The following is a 12,400-nucleotide window of genomic DNA, read 5'->3' on the forward strand; positions in this document are numbered from 1 at the left end:
GAATTGACTGTTAGAAGTTAAAGGTGTCTCAGACACAGGGGAAGAGACAGACAGCTGTTCACCCATATCCATATTCTCATTTCCTTCCTAAAGACATAAAGAAATGATGAGTCCAGCCTCCCTTTTGGTTAGATTTGTTTATGTGAAATGAAACCCAGGTAATAGAAATCGAGAAGAAGCAGCAAATGCCATTTTCAGACTGGGCCTTTTAAGACTTGTGATAACTAACACCTTTTCTTCATCCAGCTAGAACGGAAATAATGTCCACCATGAAAGTACCTGGATGCTGCGTGGGAAGGGGCATCCCACCCTCCAGTTGGCTTGCTCCATAATCTCATGACCTGAGAAACTTCTGTTGTATTTGAGCCAATGTGCATTTTGAGAGATTCTGTTGTTCTCAACAGTTTGCCAATTCTAAGTTCTGCAAATGCCCTGTGATTATACTGCCATCCTCTCTCCTATGCCTCACTATTAATCAGGTTCAACTGATTAATAGTGAGTCTCTTCTGAGACTAGGTCCAACTAAAATCCTTCAGGCCCAGTACTGCGGAAAGCCAATGCCAATTTGAATGGAGTAACAATACCATTGTTAAGTTCTGCTGTCTGAAGTTTCGTTCAAAATTATTTGGAGTGCTAGAACTTGATTTCTGTTATATTACTAAAAGCTAAATGCAATAGTAAATATAAGCTTCACAATAAATTGGCACATAGGAAGTATCAAGGCATAATCATTTCCGTATTTGTCATTATTATTGTGTTATTTTTTAGAAGAAAATATACCGTCGTGTTTAAGGGAATGGGTCTTACCATTATTCTACTTGGCTTCAGACCTTTATCATTAACCCCCTGCAATTGACCAAGCCGTGGGCCTCTTTGGTGTAATTTCCTCTTCTGAAACAACAGAAGATGAAGAAAAATCACATCAAGGTATTAAGAGAATTGAACAGAAACTGCGTGTGAATCACTTCTAACAATGTTTGACGTGCACAGACAATTCAGTGCATGCAGGCTTTTGTCAACGCAAGAGACATGACGAGGATTTATTTTTTAAAAGTCTTCTGGAATAATGGAACATTAACTATGTAATTTGTCACATATCCTTCAGTTTACAAAAACAACCAGCCAAGCAAATTTACTAAAATTAAATAAGTGATTAAAATGCTTTATGATTAATACTTTGTAATTAACAGTAATACATACTTCTATTAATCATATGGGAAACCAAGAATTGAAGAGGTTTACATTCTATGTAAAAGCTTCTCACCAAATGAAAAAGCAAATATTGAAGGTGTAAAGAGAACCTGAATTTGGTAGTGCTACGAAGCCTTCATATAAAGCCCTACATTCCCCATTCCTCTCTGAAATAATGATGGTTTTTACCTACTTTGTCATGATGCCTCAAGTGATTGACATACACCAGTCTTGCATTGGTAGCATATCAATATATATTGATTTAATAAATGGATTCTGGTTATGAACAGGTCACTAAATCTATCCAAGCTTTTTTTTTTTATCTTTAAAATGGGAATATGAGTACCCAACTTGTCCAAATAGTCTGTGGAATAATCTGCATAAGTTATATGTGCTGCCTACAATCATTGCTGAATATCGCTATGGTCACTTTCAAAGTACTCCTCTTGGAAAGCTATGAACCCAGTGCACCCTCCAGAGCACTTTTGCTAAGATGAGTTCCTGAACTTAATTGCCAGAGCTCCTACAACAGCAGCTCTGATGGTCATTCCAGAAAAAGCATTCCAAAACTGCTTTGGTGGTGACCATCCAGTAATTCAGTTATTCAGAGGTATATAGGACTTTTTCTAGGATGAGCTGTGACCTTAATTATCTAATCTCATATAGATAGTTAGCTGTAGTGGCCAATAGAAAAATGCATGGTTGTTAAGACTCTATGCTAAACAGTGGGCTCAGTGCACAATGTGGGCTCTGTGAATCTTTATAATTATGTAAGTTTCACTGTTGCTTCATGAGGTTAATTTTTCCTCAGTTAAAACTATTTTGTTTGCTGGGAAATAAAATCAATTTGTTTTAACCTAGACATAAAGGGGGAATTTATTATACGAGCACAGATCTGCACCATGGCAACGTACGCAAGGCCTGACACACACACAGAAGGATTGAAACTGGGGCACAGTAGGTCATCCAGAACCCAGGAAATCCAGCAGTTCTGGTCTCTGAGTCACTCATCACCACTTCTCACTGAGAATCTATTTGATTCTTTCTTTCTTTTTTTTTTTTTTTCTGCCCATGGTTTTCACTGTTTCCTTGCATACATGGTAAAAGACGGCTGCCTTATACACACCAGTCAAGCCAAACTCAGGTTAGGATCTTGGATAAAATTCCAGCCTTTCCCAAGGAAATGAATTGGTCTAGACTGGGGCAAAAGAAGTGCTCTGTGTCCCCGGAAGGCCAGCGTGTATGAACACAGGCACCAAATTGCAAACGCAGTGCTGGGTGTGGTACTGTGCTTAGTTCTAGGAGAAACTCGATCATTGTGAGCCAGAGAATAACTCCACAAGTATTTATCACCATATGATTCAAATATTATAATATAGTATTTCTTTTAAAAATGAGATGAACGGGGTTAGGGTCATTATAGATTATATAATTATATAGATTTAGTCTCATATCTTTGGCAATGGAGAGAATATCCCAAAATACTGTGCATTCAGATTCAGAGACAGCTGTGGTTGTCAGTGCACAAAATAAGTGAAAACTGTCATCCAAATTTAGTTTTTCTGGTTCTGATGTACTTTGCCTCCCATTAAATAATAATACTTGGACTTCCGAGGTTACCTTTTCTGTCTTAATCTCTAAAGTACGTTCCGGCTTACTCTGGCCAGTGCCCCACTCTGGTGTCTACTGAACTATAAATATTTTGAAGTCTACATTTTCACTTTCTTTTTCTTTTTAAAAATCTTTTCCATTTCTTCTTGCACCCACAGACCTAAAGGGTATTCACTTTATAGAATACAAGCCTCAAGAAGAAAATAGTTTCAAGAAAAAAAAACTCTTGGAAATTTTTGAAGTATATTTTGACGACAGCTGTCTCTGAATCTGAATGTACAGTATTTGAGTATTTTCTCTCCATTCCCAAAGATATCAGACTAAGTTTTGAAAAATATTTATCCCCAAGCTCCTCCTGTCATGATTAAGAATAATAAATAAAAATAGTTTTTTTGAGTGGAGAGTAATTAGGTATTTAAAAGGTCACATTACAAACATGTAACAACATATCACATTATACTCATAAATGTATGCAACTATTATTAGTCCATTAGAAATAAAAATTTTTAAAAAGTATTCCCTGATGAGTTGGTATGAAAATTTCATCCTTTTGGCATAGATTATTGTTTTTTGGCCAGGGCTGGGTTTGAACCTGCCACCTCTAGTGTATGGGGCCAGTGCCCTACTCCTTGAGCCACAGCTCCACTCTTGACATGGACTTTGAAGTAGTATTTTCAACTGGGCTATTTTGGGATGATTACAGATTTAGGGATGAATTCACTAGTGGAATGAATTCACTGAGGTAGAGAGAAGCTACCTCAATTAGCTTATCACTGAGGTCAGTTCAAAGGCTGTGATTAAACTTTTGAAGGAGAACTTGAAATTCACATTCATCTTCCTTTTCCTTGTCTTTTTATCAGCCGACTGCATGCAAGTGGAAAGAAAAATATTAATCAAAAAACCTATCTAGTTGGAAAAATACTTTCTAACAATTTTTGACAGAGGATATAGATTTTTATTTCTATCCTTCTAACAATTTTTTAACAATGCTTTCTAACAATTTTTCTAACAATACTTTCTAACAATTTTTCAAAAAGGATACACATTTTTATTTGTATCTTTCTAACAATTTTTCAAAGTGGATGCAAATTTTTATTTGTATCTCTTTTATTTGTACAAAAGGAAAATATTGGCAACATGGCACTTCAGAAACTTTACTCAGACTTTGAAACTCAGACATGAACTGTAGGAGAACATTGAGGGAAAGAATGAAATAAGTGGGTTTCCTTGTATTTAATTCAGCCTCCTGAATGCAACACGATGGAACTTGTGACCTAGAAATACTTTCTTAGGTATATTCACTGGGGAAGGTAAGCAGAATTACAGCTGTTCAGACTTTATGCAAAGCAAATTGGTATTGTGGACAGTTAATCTTTTGAAACATTAAGAACCTCTGTAATTTCTCATTTTGTAGAAAGTAAGAGAAAGGCGACATAAATCAAGTTTTAGTCAGTAGGCCAAAAGTTTACTTAATTGACAGTGCGAGACAAAGCCTCACAAAATTTTTATTACATTGGGGCAACCCATAATTCACACAATTCATAACAGCCTGTAAAGTCCTGAACCTGCATAATTACCTCCTAATTCTCTCCATCTAGAAGAGTAATAAATTGGGCTTTTTCCTACTGTTCTGTTGGGCTTTGAGTTGGATAAGGTAACTTATCAAGGATTGATAATTTTTCGAATAAAAGTATATTATGACATAGTTTTCGTGTATTCATGCAGAATGCCCTATGCTACTTGTAACCCTAACAACAAAAATAGCATTTGACAAAAAAAGAAACAAAACCACTATAATTCAAGTGGATTTGAGCAACTGGAAACAAGGTTAGAAACTACAGACTTGGAAAACTCAATAGACAGTGTTAAAAAAAAAAAAAGATATCTTACCATCAAAGAAAGAAATTAGATTGTTTTACAACAGCAACCAAGTATATGCAGGATAGCAGTGTAAGTACTGGGCTCGATAAAAATCTAGGCTGAAAGAATTGTTTGGGTGGGGAAAGGATCTACGTTATTTATGACACGCTTATTGAGAGTCAGGGCTGTCTGTAAGATGAGCTTCTTATAAAATTCAGAAATATACAACTTGCTATATGCAAGTCTCAATTACGTGCTTGCACATAACGGAGGAAAGCTAATTACCTTTGCCATATGCTCCTCCCTAGTTGGTCGGGAGTCTGTCGTGTTCTGCCTCTGCCCTCTTCTTGTGTACTGCTTTGCATTTTCTTTTAATTGCCACCTTACTATCAAATGAAAGGGAAATATTGCTGTAGGGGTGGGTGGAAATTATAGGGTTTTCAACATTCCCCAGATGGGGCTGGCTGCCTGACGTCGGGGCCAGGTTTTCCAGAATGGAACTTTGAAGGTCGTGGCCCAGTTTCTAAAATCGATGGAAAACAACACCACATGTGGCTTAGAAAAAATGACTTCGTGCAAAAACTCTGGAGTAGTAGAAGGAGGTTGGGCTGCCCAGTTCTTGGACCGCGTGAGTGCTCATGTCACGTAATCTCGGTCAGCCTCCACGCTAAAATAAATTCCACGGACTGGTTCATCTGTAATGCCTCCCTCAGTTATAACTTGTATTCTTCATCTAAAACGTAGATGAGGTTCTCCATCCTTTATAAACTTCTCACCTTCTCCTCTCCCCCCAGACTGACTTGGGTACATTCCTTTAATGAGACACATTATTATGATTTCTGTTAACTTAAGGATATTTCTATGGGTCATAGAGCTGTGTCCTATAGACAGAGGCTCTGCCTTAGTCATCATCAAAACATTAGTTCCTTGCATACTGCCCAGCTCGTGGGAGGCACTCAGAAATCACTCCTTGAATTAAAGAAGGAAAGGAAGAAATGAATGACTTAATGGCATTAATCATTTGGATAACAACTTCAAACAACAGTGAACCAAATTTTTTTTGACTCCTGTGGCCAACTGATGAACCTAAAAGAGAAAAAGAATGCACGGCTCGAGTCTCACACAGAATAATTGGAACAGTGGTAACCAAAGGGGTTGAGCGCCCAAGTGCACACACCATGAATGAAATCACCTTATTTAGTATCCATAAAGATCCTCTGAGGCAGGTATAATTAATATCATCACTTTATAGACAAAAAACCTGAGTTTTAGAGTTTTGTAACCTGTTCCAAACCTCACAGCTAGAGAGCAGGAAAGCCTGATCCATGGTGAATTTGGCACCATTGTTTGACCGCTATGCGATTCTGCCTCCAGGCCTCAAGGTTTGCCTCCAGCGAGCGAGGACCCCAGCCCTCCATTCCTCCTAAGTTTCCAGCACTTTCAGTGCCATCTTCATGGAAGCAGGAGTTGCTTGTAATGAACCATAATTACAATTATCTACCCACAGTCTTTTGAAAGTAGACTACAGTTAATTCAGTAAAAGTTACCCTTGTTGCCTGTGAGTTAATGAACTATGGGGATACATGAAATCCACTAATTTCCTCTCAGTAAATTCCACTCACAAATAACAATACAGCAGAAACTAGGTGGCTGATGTAATTGTCATATTTCCTTTTTTTATCAGAAAAGGGAAATATAAGTAGGAAATGAGATGAAGAGAGATGTTTCCAGGTTGCAAAGGAAGGTACTGGAATATTACCATCACAGCTAAGAACACATTTTAAAGAAGAAAGGGGCTATTGATTGAGAGAAACCAAGGACATATGTATCTGTATATTTGTGGTAATGATGTGGTGTGGAAACAAACTCCATGTGCGTAACATTTGTGTTCTATATGTATAGACGCTGTCTATGTGTGGGTATATCCGAAGAGTGCCTGAAATGACGTCAGTGTTTATCCTTTCACAGTGTTGAAATCACCATGACCTTGCAGACTAGATGCCTTTGATAATGCCGTGCCATGACTCCTCCCTGTACATTTCTGGGCCTGATTATGTAGTTTTCTCTCCCAGCTGATAAGCACTTTCTGTGTTTTGATGCTTCACTCTCCACGTAGATGGTCTCATCAGCGGCAGGCAGGTGTGCGTGTTCTTTTACAGTAGCCTTGACTTTGTCACAACAGTTTTCACTGAATTTGGAATCAAGGGCCTTTAAGTCCTGCCGTGAATATAAAACTTTTCTGCTGTGTAATGCCCATGGTGTTGGAAATGGTAACATGTAGCCCTAGTGTTTTTATTAAGTGTCTTTTGTTGAACCACTGATAGCAAAATGGTACAAGAATTTAAAAAAAGGAAAAGAAAAAAAAAACCCTCTCCTTTCCATTTAGACTTATTAAATATTCAAATGATTCCTCAAATATACTCAGCCTTGCTGCGGCTTCATCAAAGTGCAGTTCCAGTGCATTTTATGATGGAGCGCTGGTACAATATGCTTCCTGCAGTGGCTACCCACAAGCAAACAGATTGCTGCATTCCTCACCAGCCGAAGCTCAAAAGTAACCCAAAGTCAAGAGTATTATAGTAATCAAGGCCGCAGGTTAGAGGCCTGGATAATGATGGCAAAATCCACATCAGTGAAAAACAGAGGCCACAACTTCCTCATCAAGTGCAGATGGAAATAACAAACAGCTATTCCTAGTCAAGGCTTCGTGCCTCTTATTGAAAAAGTCCCTTCTGAAGATCTGCTTGACAAAGCCGGCCTGTCCATCTAGAGGTCACAGGCACTAGGGATAGTGTTTGAAATCATTAGAAACGACCATTAGAAAAGACACTAAACGCCCACCATGAAAAACCACATGAAAACCAAATCTCAACATATGAGAGTCAAGGACATTTATGGATTATGAATGTCATTGCTAAAGGTATATAAGTATGGGAACGCAGATGAGAATAATGCATCACGAACTGTAAAATGTAGCAGTGAATTCTATTATTTGAGTAATTGCTGTGTTGGACATTTTGCAAAACCTTTTATTTATATGACTATATACTCTTTTTTAAATTTTTTTAGGGACCAAAACTGTTCTCAAAAATATACCCATGTGCCTTTTTGATAAATTTGATACTAATATAGAATGATATAAAGAAAGATTTTTTTTTTTTTTTTTTGAGATGGAGCCTCAAGCTATCCCCCTGGGTAGAGTGCCATGGCATCACACTCACAGCAACCTCCAACTCCTGGGCTCAAGCGAGTCTCCTGCCTCAGCTTCCCAAGTAGCTGGGACCACAGACGCCCACCACAACGCCCAGCCATTTTTTGGTTGCAGCCATCATTGTTGTTTGGCGGGCCCGGGCTGGGGATTCGAACCTGCCACCTTAGGTGTATGTGGCTGGTGCCTTAGCCGCTTGAGCCACAGGTGCTGAGCCAAGAAAGAATTAATGTAAACATATCCATGTTGTACTGTCATGTATGTACTCTAATTTAAAACTTTGGACATCCTATGATTTATTTTAAAGTAGGGGGAAATTTAGCTAACTGGGGACAAACATAAACCTATTTTCTTATGAAAAAATTTTACATGTCCCACACAAATGATGTAATTCTTTGCAGATTTTTTTATTGGTAGATAAATGGAAACCTAATTGTTTATAATGAATTCCTTAGACAGTTCTAAGCCTTGTCTTCTTTTAAAGAAAACTTTTTTGTGTAATTCAAAATGAAGTGTTTATAAGTAATTGAAACTGACAAGACAATAACACTTTCTGTATAAAAGTATAAAAAAAAAAGATCAGGATATGCAGGTATTTGTACACATTTACAAATAGGAAAACAAACTCAGAGCAAAAAGTGAGGTATATACCCAATATCGTATATCTAGATAAGCACACAAAACTGTGCCCTGTAGAACTCCAAATATTTTCCACTTTGCTACGTTACTTTCCCATGATAAACGGTGTTTGGTTAGATGACAGAATTATGCATAATTGGCCTCATGTATTTTTTCATACTTTAGTAGACTTGTTTTAAACCTGGTTTGGATTATACAGAAAATGCCACACTGTCCCTAGCTGCCAAAGCTCAGTCTTCCTTTGCACAGCTTTGTTTTACTACGATGCACGTTGTGAGTCATGGTGGAGGAGGCCTTTATAACCTGCACACGGATTGAACGGTTAGCCTTGAAGATTTGGTTTTGAAGTGAAATGTACATAATACCATTTGAGATGGGATTTTGAATCTACATGGGGACATATGATAGATATCCTCTTCCACAAAGTCTTGTAAAATTGATGCTAATATTGCTATCATTTCTTTTTAAATTCTCAGGACTTTCCATCATTATGTGGGGGAGGATCTACCCTTTCAAACAGATAATCCAATAAAAATAGTCCATAGGCCAAAGGTGATGAAAGTGTCAACCCAGAATAAATTACTAAGGCAAAAGAATCTCAGTCAGTGGAGGTTTATTAAGCCATGATTTTTGAGGATGTGCTCGGTAAAACAGAAGGCAGACCTAACAACAACAAAAAAAATAAGTAAAACGACAGAAATCCCATGGTACATGTGTACCACATTATATTAATCAACTGATGACCTTTTGTGTATAACCCTTACCTTAGGAGAATGGTCTTCAGTTCCATTCAGGTTTTTACAAAGGGTAGTTGATAACCCTTTTTAAAGGCTGAGTCATACTCCATGGTATACATATTTATTTTTCATCCATGAAGGGTCTGTTAAAAAGTTGGCAAAAGACGTGAACAGAAACTTTTCCAATGAAGAAAGTTCAATGGCCAAAGAAACACATGAAAAAAATGTTCAACATCTCTAATCGCCAGAGAAATCAGAAGCTCAATGAGGCATCCCCTTACCCCAGTGAGAATGGCTCTCATCGCAAAGTCCCAGAGCAACAAGTGCCGGTATGGATGAAGGAAAGGAACACTCAATACTGTTAGTGAGAGTGAAACCTGGGGCCGCCTCGAGGGAGAGCAGGATGGAGTTACCCCAAACAACTAAAAGTGGGCCCACCATTTATTCCAGGAATCCCAATACTAGGTATTTACCCAAAGGAAAAAAAAAAAAGACATTTTATAAAAAAGAAAAAAAAGACACTACGTGTAACAGCACAATTCACAATTGCAAAGATGTGGAAACACATAGAGAATATTTTGTAAATATTTTGTTAAGTTTTGTACTGAATATTTTATAAATAAAGAAAGATTTATATACATTAGATACATTTAAGGATTGAATATTTTTTAAGTAAACATACATTTAGAAAAATTCCATTTTCTCCATGTATGGTGATTTTAGGGGGTGACTTTTGGGACACCTTACAAATTGGCTGATCCCTTAGAACAAATATATGGATGCCACACTAATGTAAAATTTCAATAAAGGGGAAAATGGGTGTTTGGGGGGGTCTACGGGACCTCTCTGTACCTCCTGCTCATTTTCCTGTAAACTTCAAACTGTCCTAAAATGCATAGCCTATTAATTCAAAGAATAAAAATCAACTCCTGTCTGATAGGATAAGCAATGCTGTTGGCAGTTCTGTGTCCCTTTATGAGGAGAAATCAATGTGAAAGAGCACAAACTTGACAGATTTCCCCCCCAAAAAAGCAGTTGTGAGGGACAGAAAGATTGATCTGCAGCGTTCCAGCCCCTGATTCCTCACCACCCTGTAGTTTTATGGGTCATCCTTATATAAATTCTGGAAGTCAGCCTGATACCCCCCCCCTTAATTTTCCTCCTAAAATCACTAAAATTAAGTTTCTTTTCCCTACATCTGAGAGTGATAGTACTGCCCCAGACCCATGGGGTGACTTGAACTTAGCACTCTTATCTCTCTCACTGCATTCAAAGATTCAGACAGACAGTTGTGCCCCACCCTGCCAGCCCCTACCCTGGTGTTCATTAGATTAATTAATTTTTCATCCTGCCATAGCTGTAGGTGGAGAAACTGAAGACAGAACATCTTTATCCGTCGAGTGATCACCAGCCCGTTCTTCTAAGTGAAATCGCAAGAATGGGAAAGCAAACACTACATGTGCCCAGTGTTAGACTGGAACTAATCGCTCAACGCTCATGGGCGCCCACGGCAGGAAAATCCAGTGGAAACCAAGCAGATGGCCCGGGGATGGAGGGGCCTGTAAATTCACACCTAACTGGTACCATGCCCACTCTCGGGTTGATAGGTGCCCTGACGAGTTTGACTCAAACTGTAAAAAAGCAATTCATGTAGTCAAGACATAAAAAAGAAAAAAAATTGAATGCTATGAAATCACATGAAAAAAAAACATGAGGGAATTCGGGGGAAAAGAAAAGTGTAGGAAAGTTAAAAAGAAAATCAAACAACTGCCTGGATCTTGTCTGCGAAACCCAGGGCTGGAAAAGAGAGCTGTTGCCAAGATTCGGAAGTCACACGAACATACCAGGACCATTTTTGGCATCATCTGGACAAAATCATCTGATTCTCTATGTTCTGTGCCTAAGAAAAGGTGCAATGCCTGGTTCCAGTATTTCTATTAAAGTCCTTCTTAAAGTTAGGACTTGGATAATTATCTTAATTTGGTTTCCTTAGGGTTGTCTGTCTTTTGATGTTACCAGTTTTGATGTTTGAAAAGGCTGAGCTTCTGCAAAAGATCATTTATACACACTGAAAGGTATGGCCTACTGGTTTCAAAAGTTTAAGGTCGAAGATCTAACGACAGGGTTCATAGACTATTCTGGATATAGATAGAAAAATGCACCCAAAGTATTTCTAGTCCTTAAATCTCTTTGTCCTCTTCAGGTAGTAAATAAACTGACCACGGAATATCTGTCTTTTTTCTTTTATCTTATATTTTTAAATGATTCTCGCCACATTAGAGGGTTGCCCAGCCTAACAGTGAGGAGCTAAGTTGCAAGGATCTGAAAGCATTTTATATGACTTATGCAGTCATAAGGAATTATCTTTCTTCATTATTCATCTTCTCATGTATTTTTTCAAACTGTATTCTTATGTAGATTTCCCCAGCATTTTCACATAATTAGTGTAACCTCAACCCTGATGTTCAGAAAGAAATCTGCAACCAAAAAATAATATTTTGATTTCTTAATAATGCTTTGATGTGCTAAGTTGTGCAAGTGAATAGAGCCAGAATTCGTTATTTTCATAAGGAAGTAATTTTGGAATATAATTTACAAAAATAACATGTAAGGGATGTCACACTACAACATATGTGCTTCGGAAAAGCCCCGAAATAGGCATTTTCAGATGAATAATTATTAAAAATTGACTAGAGTGTTATAGTTTTCTTCTCAGGACTTCCGGTTGTCTTCATATAAACCTGCTCATTTGTTCATCGTAACTGGTCTTTTCTCCTATTCTGTTTTATACATGAAAGAAGAGGGAAGCTCTGAATGTTAAGCAACTTAAGTGCCAGAATCTAGACCAAGAAGCTGGGGTGTGTTCGCCTGGACTAGAACCACTACGTTCTTTTCTTACTTTCATTGCCTAGTCTACTGGCCCACAAAGAACATTGACCCGTTCATTTAGCAAGTATCTGTTGGATGCACAAATAGAGGCCAGGTGCTGAAGGTTTCACTATTACTTTGTCAAGCCTTATACTTTTTTTCATAATCTTTTTTGTTTTTGAGACAGTGTCTTACTATGTCACCCTTGGTAGAGTGCAGTGGCCAGTGGCGTCATAGCTCACAGCAACCTCAAACTCATGGGCTTAAGCAGTTCCCTTGCCTTAGC

This window comes from Otolemur garnettii, unplaced genomic scaffold (assembly GCF_000181295.1).
Source record: "Otolemur garnettii isolate 467f Iridium unplaced genomic scaffold, OtoGar3 scaffold00069, whole genome shotgun sequence".
Classification (NCBI taxonomy): Eukaryota; Metazoa; Chordata; class Mammalia; order Primates; family Galagidae; genus Otolemur; species Otolemur garnettii.